This window comes from Mesocricetus auratus, unplaced genomic scaffold (genome assembly GCF_017639785.1).
Source record: "Mesocricetus auratus isolate SY011 unplaced genomic scaffold, BCM_Maur_2.0 Super-Scaffold_100004, whole genome shotgun sequence".
NCBI classification, from domain to species: domain Eukaryota; kingdom Metazoa; phylum Chordata; class Mammalia; order Rodentia; family Cricetidae; genus Mesocricetus; species Mesocricetus auratus.
Window position 1 is genome coordinate 57,611,661 of NW_024429189.1, and position 6,497 is coordinate 57,618,157.

The 6,497-nt window shown below is 33.7% G+C and overlaps 1 pseudogene; it reads right to left on the reverse strand.

The window, feature by feature from the left end:
* Window positions 1–5,562: 5,562 nt before the first annotated feature.
* Window positions 5,563–6,497, reverse strand: LOC101826145 (annotated as a pseudogene).

Consider the following 6,497-nt stretch of genomic DNA (forward strand, 5'->3'; position numbering starts at 1 on the left):
GTGAAGCAACATTGTTTCTAATCTAAATTTAAACTTAAAAATAAATAATAACAAAAGGGAAAAAACAATTTTTCACAATATCCAGAAAAAAAATCCAAACACATTGTAGGAAATTCTTAAAACATACAAAAATATCACATACATGTTTATAAGATGATTATTCAATTTCTCCCTATACGTTCACATTCTAAGTGTCTAGTCATTTTTTGAGATTGTTTAATATTCCATTATATGGATATATGCATATATGTGTGTATATATATATACATATATATGTATCTATGTATATGGGGTAGATATTATCTCTTATTTTTTCCTATTATTAGTCTCTCATAACTCTAGCTAGAGATAGCTAGAACTTAAATTACTTTGTTATAAAGGAATGGATAGAATGTACACACTTAACTCATTCTTCATCTTAGTGGAAATGGCTTGAGTTTTTCTGCATTGAGCATGCTATTTGTTGTAGATTTGCAAATATGAGGCCTTATAATGTGGAAATAGATTCCCACATGCCTAGTATATCGAGAATTTTCAGTAAAAAATCTTTTAGATTTTATCAATTCCTCTTCTGTGTCTACTAAGACAGTCATATTATCTCTGTTCTTGAGGCCATTTTTGTGATGAGTTACACACCGAATTGCAAATGTAATTCCTTACCTATTCAAGAATTAACACAACTTAATCATGATACATGATTTTTTGGATGCTTTTTCAAATTTGAATTTTCATTTTTGCCTTCCTTTTTTTCTCTCTATTCCCTACCCTAAGCCCCTTACACCACTCCCTAATAAATGCTCACCCTCTTTTCTTTTGTTATTGATGCATACATACATATATATGTGTATATATACACACATATGTATATGAATAAAAAAAGGACTGTGTGTTTCTGTTTTTATGTATGATTGTGTACATAAATCCTACTTGGTCTATTTGGTGTTACTTTTATGTACATTATTTTCCACCATTGAACAATTTGAATTGGATAGCAATTGGTTCATATCCAGGAAAGACTAATTTTCCTACTTTCAGCAGACCAATTTCCCTTATGAACATTGATGCAAAAATACTCAATAAAATACTAGCAAGTCAGATTCAAGAACACACCAGAAAAATCATCTACCATGATCAAGTAGGCTTCATCCTAGGAATGCAGGGATGGTTCAACAGTAGAAAGTCTAGCAATGTAATCCCCATTATAAATAAACTGCAAAAGAAAAACCACATGATCATCTCACTAGATGCTGAAAAAGCCTTTGACAAAATTCAGCACTCCTTCATGATAAAGGTCCTAGAGAGATCAGAAATAACAGGAACAAACCTGAACATATTAAGAGCAATATACAGTAAACCAACAGCTAACATCAAAGTAAATGGAGATAAACAACGCAATTCCTCTAAAATCAGGAAAAAGACAAGGCTGTCCTCTCTCTCCATATCTCTTCAATATTGTACTTTAAGTTCTAGCTAGAGCAATAAGGCAACAAAATGAGATCAAGGGGTTACAAATAGGAAAAGAAGAAGTCAAGCTTTCACTATTTTCAGATGATATGATAGTTTACATAAGTGACCCAAAAAACTCTGCAAGGGAACTCCTAAAGCTGATAAACACTTTCAGCAGGATACAAAGTTTACACAAAAAAACAGTGGCCCTATTACATACAGATGATAAAGTGTCTGAGAAATAAATCAGAGAAACCTCACCTTTTACAATAGCCATAACCAAAGAAGTGAAAGACCTGTATAGCAAGAACTTTGAGTCTCAAAGAGGATACCAGAAAACGGAAAGATCTCCAATGCCCTTGGATTGGTAGGATCAACATAATAAAAGTGGCAATCTTGCCAAAGCAGTCAACAAATTCAATGCAATCCCTATCAAAATTCCAGCACAATTCTTCACAGAGCTTGAAAGAACAATAATCAACTTTATATGGAAAAACAAAAGACCAAGCATAGCCAAAACAACCCTATACAATAAAGGAACTTCAGGAGGCATCACCATACCTGACTTCAAGCTCTATTACAGAGCTATAGTCCTTAAAACAGCTTGGTATTGGCACAAAAATAGACATGTAGACCAATGGAACCAAATTTAAAACCGTTATTTTAATCCACACACCTATGAACACTTGATTGTTGACAAAGAAGCTAAAATTATACAATGGAAAAAAGAAAGCATCTTCAATAAATGGTGCTGGCATAACTGGACATTGGCATGCAGAAGACTGCAGATAGATCCATGTATATTGCCTTGCTCAAAACTTAACTCTTTCCCCCTTTTAAGATCCTTTTACCCTCAATAAAAACCCCTCCACTTGAATTCTGTTGCATGGCATCTTTCTCTCTTGAGCTGCTTTTTCAAGATTACTACATTTTTCGTACATCCTCTCCAGAATGTTTTGTTGATTCTTTTGTTGATCTCATTCATTCTGGCTAAAATGAAAGATCTCAAAGTTGTTTTGAATCATTTTTTTAATTTCTAAAGATGATTAATGTTTTAAAGATATACCTTAGAAACTTTTATTTCTTTTATGAGAACTTTATTTCAGATACCCAGTACATTTTCAGAAGGGATTGAATGGAATTTTCTGTTTGCCAGTTTTGCTTTGTATTCTTTATTTTTAGTTCATTATGTATTGTGGTGAGTAACACTCTGTCAGATGTATATCTAATGAAGATTCTTTCTCTTGTGGTCTCCTCTTCATTCAACTGATAACATTCTAGTGTGCAGAAGACCTTTTCAAAAAGTTCTTTCCTACACCTTTAGCTCATAAGGAACACCTGTATGTCCTAAAATCTCTAGGAATATACCTAAGCACAGAGATAAGTCCTTCACAATGAAAACTTTAAGAAGGCACTAGAAAATGGAAAGACAGTTCATTCTCATAGGACGCTAGAGTTAATTGTATGGAAATGAAAATTCTACCAAAATCCATTTACATATTCAATGCAATCTCAATCAAAATCACCATCTACTTAGTCACAGAAATGGAGAAAATAACCAAATCTCAAAAAGGCCATGAAGGACCAAAACAACTTGATCAAAAAGAGCAATGCTGGATGAATTATCCTTCCAGTTTTCAAGATCTACTACAGAGCCATAATAATAAAAACAGTACACAAAACATAATAACAACAACAATAATAATAATAATAACTGGCACAAAAACAGGCATGTAGACCAATGGAACAAACATGAATGCATTTAGCTACAGCCATGTAATATTTGACAAAGAAGTCAAAGACATATGGAGGAGAAAGAAATAGCATCTTCAACAAATGACTCAGGTAAAAAACTTAATGAATTCTACTTAATGAATTCTACTAATCCTATATCTATCACCTTCCCAAAAACTAACTCTAAATGCATCAAAACATAAATGAATATGTTTCTTAAATCCAATTTGCAAATATAGTATCTAGAGCTCAAAGACATACTTGATAACAACTCATTAGACAATAGTAAATAAGTGGATATTGAAAAAAATGACTCATGTTACAAAATTGGGTCCCATCACTTCCAATGAAGGTAGCTTTGGGTCATCAAATTAACTATGTCTCCATTCCAACATATAACCATGTTGGAATGCTTACATCTACTCTCTTTGATTACTTTATTCTTAGTGTCTTTACTATGTGAAATGTGCCTAAAGTAATGCTCAAAACCTGGGATAATATACAAACATGATAGTTCTTATCAATATTTTTGAGTCTTTCACTGTGAATAAAGAGAATATTTCATCACAATCCTTGTACTCATGATAAGAAAGAATGCCATAGTTCATGGTATAAATAAATAATACCTTGGAAGTGTTGAATACCTTTGGGGTTGTAAAAATCATTGTTCAAATCCCTAAAAGCAACATAATAATAAAGCTGTATTCATAGAAGCAGTAGAGTTGGGTCATTGTGAAATATGACTGCAAATGTATGAAGTTGTGCAATGAAAAATTAAGGGATTAAACAAGATGTTTTTAGAATCCATTCCATTTTAATAATCTCAGATACTGATGGTTCAGAATCATTCTTTCCTTGTCTGCTATCATTGTTTGTGCTTTTCCCATATTTCTATAATCATTTTCCATAATTTTTCAGAATGATCACTTCCCAACTGGAGTAATGAGCTTTAGACACCCACTCAACAAAAGAGAGATCGGCCTGCCATATCAAGAAACACTGCCAACAACATAAACAAGATATCAGGATCTCATCTTAAATAAATAAAAATAAAAACTGAAACAATAAATCCCAAATGGGAGTTGGTACTCCCATATTAACATGCCCCCTAAAGTGAGTTAGATGATGCATAAGACAAGGAAGTCATTAATCTTAAAGAACCACAACTAACATTTGGCTAAACCAACATATTCCCTAACTACTTTCTAAACATTTGCTCTTATGTCTATAGGTTAGAGGAATCCTTATCCCTTGTTAAGAAAATTTCTTTTTGAGACAACTGAAGCCCATTACAAAAAATCAAAATTCAGATGTGTGGTGCTCAGTCAAAATATAGTTATCTACAAAACATCCCATACCTAAGGTTCAGGGAAGATTGTGAAAGAAGAGGCAAAAAGATTCTGAAAACAAGAGAGGACAAGGGAGTTTCCTGTGGCACTGTGTCTCTCGACACATGAAGCCTTACCAGAATAACTGCATACACATTTGCTGAACAAGGACAACAATAACTATGCCAAAGTAGATGGGGGAAAGACCACAAGCAAACATACACACACAGAGAACATCAACAACAGCAGCAGAAGCAACTAAAACGATGATTAGTTAAATTAGATGCTGTGGAATAGAAAGAGAGCAAGGTGGATTATATGGGAGGGTTTGGATGAAAGAAAGGAAAATGTTAAATTGTGGAGTTATTTTAAGCTCAAATGTAAAAGATAAACAAACAGAACACATACATTCAATTATATTGACTCAAATTGGAAAATAATATTGGATTGCATTCAAAGATAATAAACATAGCATGCAGGCAATAAAGTGAATCACATGTTGACTTGACACAGTGAGTAGGTTACAAGCTGTTATCACATAAAAAGAAAGAACTTGCATAGCAATTTGAGTGGACATTAATATTTTTCACTTGAGTAATTCTTTTATTATCTGTACTCTCTATCAACACACAGTGTGCCTTACATACATTTGGTAAGGTTTATATCAAATCAGGAATACAAAGCAAAATGAAGTTTCTTCAAATCATAGGTGAGATTTCTATAATTCAATGGAAATAATTTTATGTTCTGTTCTATGATAGTCTAACATAGATACAAACTTAGAAAAATGCAAATTGTTACCATAGACAAATACAAACTTTGGTTACTCTAAAGCAAGTTATTTAAATAATATATTATGCTGAAATTCAGCAAAGATTTTGAAGCACGATGCTTCCACAGAATTTTTTTGTTAATTACATCAATGTCATAAAGATCTCACGAGAAATAATGTTAAAAAAACAGGTAAATTGTACATGCTAGAAAATTCAGTGGCCAGACAGAATCTTTTCTGATAATTCAGAGTTTCTTTAATAAATCAGAATTAGCATATTCGTCAGCAACAGAACATCTTTGTTCTATATGTACATAACATTCTACACCAGAGTTTTTCCATAGAACTTTTTATCTCTGAATTTTTTAAAGCGTATATTAAAGGATTCAACATGGGTGTAAAAACTGAGAAAAAAACAGTAATGAATTTATCAATGGCAAAGGTGGACACAGGTCTAACACACAAAAAAATGCAAGGAACAAAATAGAGAACCACCATAGTGATGCGGGAGCTGCAAGTGGACAGGGCTTTGCGCCACAGTCAGTGACTCTAAGGGATCTTAGAATCAAGCCATAGGAGAATAAGAGAAGAACAAAGTCCACCAAACAGATTAGTACAGCATTGGCAACCACAGTCAGCCCTACCCAGTATGTGTTACCACATGCAAGTCCCAGTAATGGATACATATCACAGAGAAAATGGTCAGTAATATTAGGGCCACAGAAAGGAAGGTTATATACAAATATAACTTGAACTAAAGAATGTATAAACCCTGCAGTTCAGGATACAACCAACAGAAGGATACAAACACGGTGATTCATGATAGCCAAATAGTGCAGGGGCTTACAGATGGCCAGATAACGATCATAGGCTATCACCATCAGAATGAGGGCCTCACCACCAAATAGGTGTTATACAAAGAGCTGATCCAAGCAAGCTGATAATGAGATTGTCCTTTTAGCACAGAGTAAACCTACAAGTAACTTGGGTGAGATGGCCGTGGAATAAACAACATCCGTGAATGACAGATAGGGAAGGAAGAAGTACATTGGTGAGTCCAAGGAAGGGCTGGCCATCACTGTCCCCACAATGAGCAGGTTGCCCACCATTGTCACAATATAGATGAGTAAAAACAAGACAAACAATGCTTTTTGTTCAGCGAGATCCTGAGTGAGACCCAGGAGGCTAAATTAGGTAACATTGTTCCTCAGTTCCAT